Raw genomic sequence first — 8,242 nt, forward strand, 5'->3', positions numbered from 1 at the left:
AGAGAGAGAGAGAGAGAGAGAGAGAGAGAGAGAGAGAGAGAGAGAATATGCTACCTCTCTACCTTTGAGTACTGGGATTAAAGGCATGTGCCACCACTGCCCGGCTCGGTCCACCCTCTTTACCTCAAGTCTCCATCTGTGTATCACCTTTGAAGTGATGGGCTTGTGCTCTTTAATAATACCCCTTCACTTTCATTCTCACGGGCTTCAAGGAGGGCGTCAACTAATAGACGGGTGCAACTGTTCATCATTAACTGGAAATGGTTTGAGCTGTGCTTTATTGATAAAGTGTTATGTGTCTGTCTTCCAACCATGAGCTGCTTAAAAGAACATCATCATCATTATTATTACTATCTTGCAGTGACTGGATAAGACTAAAGCTTATGATTTATGACTGGTGTTTTGCCTTTGTTCTGTTTACTTTGCTTCCCTTCTCCAGCCTAGACAAATGGGCACACAATAAATAAATATTTACCAAATATTTATCAAGGATCTCCTCTTTGCCAGGCAATATCCAGGCTCTAGGCATGCAGCAGAGATCCAAGAGACTGAGTCACGGCTCACATGGAACTTGCATTTAGCACTGTGAAGGTAGCTCGGGAGCCTCCAGGCAGCCTGCCCCACTGCTCAGTGCTGGGGGAAATCTCCTTTCCGGGACGCTTCACTCAAGGGTTCCACTTCCTCCTGCAGAGCTACAGGATAGGCCTCCATCCAGCTAAAGGCTTCCTGTGACCCTGCCTTCTTTACCCAATGTGCTTCATGAACCTCCTGAGTTTTGTCTCTCCCAGTCACACCAGGGTTTGACCCTCTTTTGAGCTGAAGGGTGGAGAAAAATAAAAACACACATCTTCAACTTTTTTTAACTGGTTCCTGGAACACAGTTTCAGCCCCTTTGAAATGTACTGGATGACAGGAGCGTTGTTTGTTATTTGTAATGAGCCCCTCCCAACTCGTTCTGGGCTTGTGCTAAGCTAAGGAGGTGAATCACGATAGACTGCCTAGATAGCTCCATAGCAGAACTGGGCTGACGATCAAGAAAAGCAGCCAACTGCTTTCCAGTGTGAGAACTTTCACTCTCAGCAACAGGGAGAGTCCAGGGTCTGGAGCCTATCCGCAGTCACGTGACCAATGATTTCATCAATCATGCCCACACAATGAAACCTCAATAAAAACTCAAAGCAGTGAGGTTTGGACAGGTGCCTAGCTAGGTAGGGTGAGCCTATTGATACTCATATACCAGGAGGTGGGGCACCCTTCCTGGTTCCATAAGGACAGATGTTCTTGGACTTGGAACTCTTCCAGATCTTGTTGCATGTATTATCTGGATATTCATTTGAATATACTGATAATCAGGTCTGGGGATGTGGCTCAGTTAGTAGAGTATTTGCCTAGCAAGCACAAAACCTAGGGTTCAAACCCCAGCATCATATAAAAACAAGTACGGTGCTGCCTGCCCGTAATTGTACCATGGGGTGGGGGTGTGGACAGAGACAGGGCCAGAAGTTCAAGATCATCTCAGCTACAAAGAGAGTTTGGGGCCAGCTCGAACTATGTGAGACTGTTCCAAAATAAACAAAAGCTGAACCAAACATGATGGATACAATGTGTTCAGTGAATTCTGTAAATTGCACTGGTGAATTATCATCTGAAGGTGAGGCCAGACGGGGGATTCCTTTCTGTAACAGACCAGGCAGAAGTACAGGGGCTTTAGAACCATTCGGTACTTAGGAGTGGCATCTGATGGGGATCAACCCTCTTCACCTACCAAATATGTGCTACCTTTTTATTAGACGAGAATGGGGTTGCGGGACACCCAGGTGGTATTGGCAGGCTGGCATTAAAGGCGGCTGGAGAATCAGCTAGGATGTTGGGTGCTACTGTGCTCCTTTATCCGAGTCCAGCTGCAGGAGGCTCCATTTCCGCTCAGAGCACTACTGGCTCGTGGGATGGAGTGCAAGTCAGCTTTTCCACAGCTTCAGTGCAAAACTGGATCGTCAACTTGCAGAGAGAAAAGATAGCTTTGGGTTTGCAATTTGGGAGATTTTAGTCCAAGGTTTAGGAACCTGTTGCTTTGGGTCTGTGGCAAGGTGGCACATCATGACGGGGTACATGGTTAGAATTCAAAGCAAAGAGGAAGAGGAAGGCACCAAAGGCCCACATTGCCCTCCAAAGGTAAGTCTTCAATGAGCTAACACCTTCTACTAGATCCCAACTCTTAGAGACTCATCATCTACCAATAGTGCCAAGCTTGGAACCATGTATTTAACAAATGAGGCTTCAGGGGACGTTTCAGATCCAGAATATAACAGACAGATATTGTGCTTGAAGGGGTGCAGCCCTTCTGTCTACATGTGTGGAGCATACAGTCTAAATTGCCTATTTGAAGGCCCAGGGGATGAAACTCTCTGTCATGGCTCTTTGGTACATGGTGACTTTACATGGAAAGCAATGGAAGTCTCTTTGTTTTGAGATAGGGTCTCACTATGCAGCCCTGGCTGGCCTGGAGCTTGGCAATAATTCCCTTTGCCTGTGTCTCTTCAGTGTTGAACTCTAAGTAGGTACCACGACACCTGTCTATTTTATCTTTTTAAGATTAGATTCTTCAAGAGGAATTCTCTTGATAGGAATCCTTTCTCTGAGGATCCTGCTGTCTCAAGGAAACGGAGCCACATCACAGGGAAGAGATCGTATTAGTTACTCTCCGGTTGCTGTGATTAAATACCTCCCAAGAAGCATTTTACAGGAGAAAGGGTTTATTCTGGCTTACAGATGAAGGGATACAACCCGTCACTGAGGGGAAGATACAGATTGGAGCATAAGGCAGCTGGACACTTACATCCTTATAATGGTCAAGAAGCAGAGAGGGGACAGGAAGTCAGATGGTCTATAAACTTCAAGATCCACTCTCAGTGATCCACTCCCTCTAGTGAGACCCCACACCCTAAGACTTCCATAATCTTAAAACAAAACTAAATGTGACCTAACACAAGGGTGGCTGAGACAATTGGATCTCTGTGAGTTCAAGGCCAGCCTGGTCCACACAGCAAGTTCCAGACCAGCTAAGGCTTTGTGGTGAGGCCCTGTCTCAGACCAGACAACATGACAATCAACAGATGAGTAACCATGGTTAGGAATCAAAGGCGCAAACACGTGAGCCTGTGAGTCCCATTTCACATTCAGACCACAGCAGAGACAGAAGGCAAATGCCTTCCCCAAGAGACTGGCTCACCCCTGCCAGCGCCCTGAGAGTCAGCTGTCTTAAAGATTGTCTCTGTGGAAAAAGACAGCCTCTGGTCACCAGCATTGCCTCCCTTTGCCCATGACCTGTTATCCTCTCCCCCAATCCCCTCTTCTTCTATAACTCAGAATACCATATAAGCTTCATCAGCCTGCAGCCCTTCTTCAGTTAGGTCTCAGATGTCCTGTGATTTCCAGGTGCATGCGTATCAGTCACGTAGTCTTTCTCCTGCTAATTTGTCTACTGTCGGCATATTCTAAATGCTAAAAATACGAAAAAGTCAGAGAGGGGAACTTCCAAGTTCCCCTACTTTGAAGGGAGGTTTCCTTCTTTCGAGGGAAATCTCCCGGCTCGGTCCACTGGATGGAGAAATAATTCTTCCCAACTGTCCTGGGTCCTGTGAAATGGCCAGTTAGGGTACTACGAATGCTTTCTGTTTGGTGGTATGGGTCTACTTGCTGTGGATTAACTTGCTTTTGCTGAGAGCTCAGCCTTTCTCCAGCCTCCTCCCCTTGCAAACTCCCAGTATGCAGGGCTAATCACCTGACAGGGCCCCTTGAGGCCCCAAGTCTGCACCTCCTGTTAGACAAGGAGAAGAAGAGTTGATGCTCAGTTCTTAGATAAGGTCGGCTTTTTCAATTTGATTTTATTTTTTTGTCATTTGGCCTTTATTAGGGAACGTGCACCTGTGCAGGTAGGAGGTGGCTCCGCAGGGTGACTTACACTCCTTAGATAAAGTGCTCTGGCCCGGTGCCTTGCTTCCTGCTGGGTAGGAGTAAAAACAACAGAAAGAATTCACAGTTGATACCACACTGCCACTGCCAGTCCTGCTTTGTCTTACGTCACTCCAGTTTACAGATGGAAACATGGAGGCTAAACAAAGCCAGATAACAGATGCTAAGTGAGAATTCTCCCTCTCTTCTCCCCTCCCTCCCTTCCTTCCCCTCCCTTTATGTTCAACTACAGTCTAGCCTAACATGTAGCCCAAGAAGGGCTTGAACTCAGGATCCTTCTGCAACAGCTTCCTGAATGCTAGGACTGCAAGCATACTCTGCCACAACCGGTTTGGACTAAAGGTCTCTTGGGTTTTCTGTCCCCTCAATCACCATTCTTTTTTCTTTTCCTTCCTTCCTTCCTTCCTTCCTTCCTTCCTTCCTTCCTTCTTCCTTCTCTCTCTCTCTCTCTCTCTCTCTCTCTCTCTCTCTCTCTCTCTCTCTCTGTCTGTCTTTCTTTCCTTCTCTTTTTTCCTAGACATGGTCTCATATAGCCCAGGCTAGCCCCAAACTCACCATGGTAGACAAGGATAATATTGAACTCCTGATTCTCTTGCCTCTGCTTTTCCTTTTCAATTGTGCCACCCAGCTTCTGCTGTACCATTCTGTGACTGTCGTGGTTGAAAACTAAAATGTCTATACATTGAATGACACATATAGATAGATACTGGGGGACTAGGTTGGTGGACGAGGGGTTTGGGGATAATTGATCGGCTCCTAACGGCTCTCCAGTCCCTGTTTTTGTTTTTTGATGGCCCTTAATCATGGGGCAGTTTTCTATTGCTAGAAGCAGGTAAATGACCCACAGTGTGGCATCAGTGGAGGCCCTTCATCTATCTTAGATCCTGAGTTGAAAGACCTCCGGAGCAGGGAGACCCTCACTCAAGTCTCGGGATAACACGACCCCCCAGGAACTCAGGAGAGACCGTCCTTGCTGCAATCACATGAGGTTTATTGACAGGAGAGAGACCAGTGCACTGGGGCTGAAATTCATTTCCCACACAGGGAAGAGAGTTCCACCCCGAGTAGCTGGGAGAAGGGGTATTTAAGGGAAGAAACCATAACCCAATAATCCAAAGGGGGTAGGGAGGGCGTCATTGGAAAATTCTGAAAATACCAGTGATCATTGAAAAATTCTGAAAATACCAGTGATAATCACAAGGGGGTAACTCCCTGTTTCTCAAGATTATTCTCAAGATTATAATCTAACTTTATCTTCAGCTAGTTCCTGAAACAAAGTCACTGAATCAACTAACCTAGATTTTTGGCTCTATTTTTTCTGCTAGATTTTTGGCTCTATTTTTCCTGCCAGAGGGGTCTGGATTTATCAAGGTCTTTCAGATTGTCTTCCCTTCATACTTAGGAAGAAGAAACCAGGCAGTCTTGCAAAGGCAGCCTGTGAGGTTTCAGCTCTATGATGCCTGTAAATTCTGCTGTCCTGGCTCAGGGAGACTGGGCAGTCTGGTTCCAGAGCTGGGGTGGGGGGGGGTGTCTTCCAAAAAGCAGTGTTAGGAGAAGCTGCTCCTGTTCAGCCTGTTTGAGGGCTGAGGCCTAGCTCCTCTCCAATATATCTAGGGTCAGCTCTCCAGTGCCCTTTGATCCCAAATAGCCATCGCAGTGGGGTAGTGGTTAGGATAGAGTAGGGAAGCGATGGCGTCCTACAGAGAAGGAAGTACAGTTTCTGAACCCTCCCTACCTGAGTGTCACCCTTAGTTGCTTCTCCTGGGAGACTTTCAGGAGCTTTGAGTAGAAGGAGAGGGCCCCACCTGTGCATAGTAGTTGAACCTGCAAGGCTTGAGACACTTGCCCAAAGGGTTATCAGGAAAGGAATGTGGAATCCCACCCTCCTGTTCTCCTTGGGTTCCTCCTCCCTCTTCTCCAGGGCTTGGTACAGTCCAAGCAAGCACTTCCTCACTGAGCTATATATCCCCAGCGCCCATGGGAGCTAGTTCTTCTTGAAGGTGGAGACTGCTGGGTTGGGTGCTGGATACTTCCTTAACTTGTTCTGAGGGTGGGAGCTGCCACAGGGGGTCACTTCTTCCTCTGCAGGCTAAGCGGGCTCTAGCTCCTGCTGTGCATTGGCAGCTGTCTGCCACAGCCCAGAAAGCTGATTGCCATGTTTGCAGCTTCTTTCCTTGTTTGGAAAGATCTGGAGGCAGGTGAGGCTGCAGGGAAAGCCGCAGTGACAGGTTGTGATTTGTGAGTATAGGCGTCGGGCTAGAGCAACCAGGGAAGGCTGCTGCCTGGGAGCCAAGGTGCCATTGTGCGCTGCCTGACCCAGCTGACCTGCTCTTCACAAGACCACCTTCCGCAGAGACGCCAGACCCCCAAAGGGGTCTCACAACACTCCAAACTCACACCCCTGCTTGTTCCTCTCCCTCCACAGGCAGTCCTTCTTGACGTCTGACTCAAATCTCTGGCTCTGGCACACAGCTTGTCTTTGTGTGAAGGAACATTATGCAGTCGTGCAGGTCCCTACCCGAGCAACTGGAGGCATCCACCTAGAAATCAGTCACGTTGGGATTTTTCTCTGTGCCTGACAAGGCAATTTGCGAGATGCAAGGCTCTCTCTCCCTCCGGTAGGATGCTAAGTGGGAACCGAGAAGGTGGGTGTGGGGGTGTTCTAAAGAGATACCCAAATTAAACATTCAATCTGCCATGTCCTGTGTCATTCAACACGATTCATCTTCTCCCGAGCTCCCCGCTGGGACGGCTCCCAGAAGCCTGTGGACGTGGAGTTGCGGTCTTTAGCAACGCTGTTTAGCGACCTCCTCCGCTAAGCAGAACAAATGGACGCCCGAGGTGCCCCCGCCCTGCTGTCATTCAAAGAGCCTGCGCGCATCTGCGCTCCACAGCTCGCAAAACGGCCTCCCAGACTGAGTACTGAGCAGGGATTCCAGCTCACTACAACTGGCTGAAGGGCGGGCGGGGGCTTGGAAGACACTAGAGATCCGCTCTACAGTCTGCTGCCATAACCCAGTGGAGGGCTGAGTAGGGATCAGTGGGGACAGTTGTGGCTCTCCAAGTTAAACGCATCCCGGAGCCCACAAAGGGACTCCATCACTGCCTTCAGGCCCAATACGCGCTGAGTTGTAGTCTTCCTTCAGTTCTCCAGACCTCAGCTTCTTGTATTCAGAACTAGGACGCCGGGCTCAGGGGCTTGGAAGATGCCTCCTAACTTTAGGAAACGTTTTTTTCTGATCGACAACTCTGTAGTTGTAAAGTTTTCCCCAAGCTTCCTAGGTCCTGGGACTCACTGAACAATTCCTCATTCAGCCAGTAGGAGGCATCCTGTTTCAGTTTGGAAGGGTAAATACGATTGAAATTTAAAAAAAAAAAAAAGGTGGCTGTCTGGGAAGATCAGAGAATGGGACTGGAGACAGAAGACACTAGCGGTATTGGCCTCCAGCCTGGGATACTCAGGAGGTGCCTACACCCGCACCTAGGCTACCTTTGCCCAAGGCTAAGGTCTGCAGCCCAGTGTCTGCAGAACTCCAGAGGTTATCTCAAACGTCCAGATCCACCCTCCCTAGACAATCCTTCTCCACCTGGACTGCAGGGGAGGATAAAAGAAGAGGCCAGAACTTCCTTTTAAATCCCATTTTTTAAAATCAGACCTTGTGAGCCAGAGGCAGGAGGATCCAAAGTTCAAGACCAGCCTTGGCAACTTAGAAGAACTCTATCTCAACATAAAAAGTAAAAATAGATCTAAAGATACAGCTCAGAGGCAGAGCACTTGCCTGATACATGCAGGGCCTTAGGTTCAAGTCCCAGCACAAGGTGTATGGGGGGGGGGGCTCCACTTGTCACACAGTCTTTTGTCACATATGAGGACTTGAGTTCAATCCTTCAGAACCCACGTAAAAAGCAGCAGCGTGCGCCTACAGTCTCCGTGCTGGGAAGGTGAGTCCTGATAGATCCTTGGGGCTTACCGGCTGGCCAATCTAGCTGAGTGAGAATCAAGTTCAATGAGAAACCTTGTCTCCAAAAGTAAAGTGGAGAGAGATTGAGGAAGAAACTCAACATCTGCCTCTGGCCCTCACGTGCAGGTGCAACCGGGCATGCACATAGGGATACATTTTTTTTTAAAAAGTGCATGTAGATAGGAATGCATTAAAAACACATGCACATAGGGATACATACAAGGTGGGGAGACAGGACTGAAAGAGAGAAAGGAAATATGGGAGGGAGAGAGGGAGGGAGTGATGGAGGGGAAGGAAGGGAGGGAGGG

General features: G+C 48.4%; 1 pseudogene; it reads left to right on the forward strand.

The window, feature by feature from the left end:
• The first annotated feature begins 2,097 nt into the window (after nucleotides 1–2,097).
• The window catches only part of LOC101992648, a 169,311-nt pseudogene continuing 163,166 nt past the window's right edge, over nucleotides 2,098–8,242 (forward strand).

This window comes from Microtus ochrogaster, chromosome 5, assembly GCF_000317375.1.
Source record: "Microtus ochrogaster isolate Prairie Vole_2 chromosome 5, MicOch1.0, whole genome shotgun sequence".
NCBI lineage: Eukaryota > Metazoa > Chordata > Mammalia > Rodentia > Cricetidae > Microtus > Microtus ochrogaster.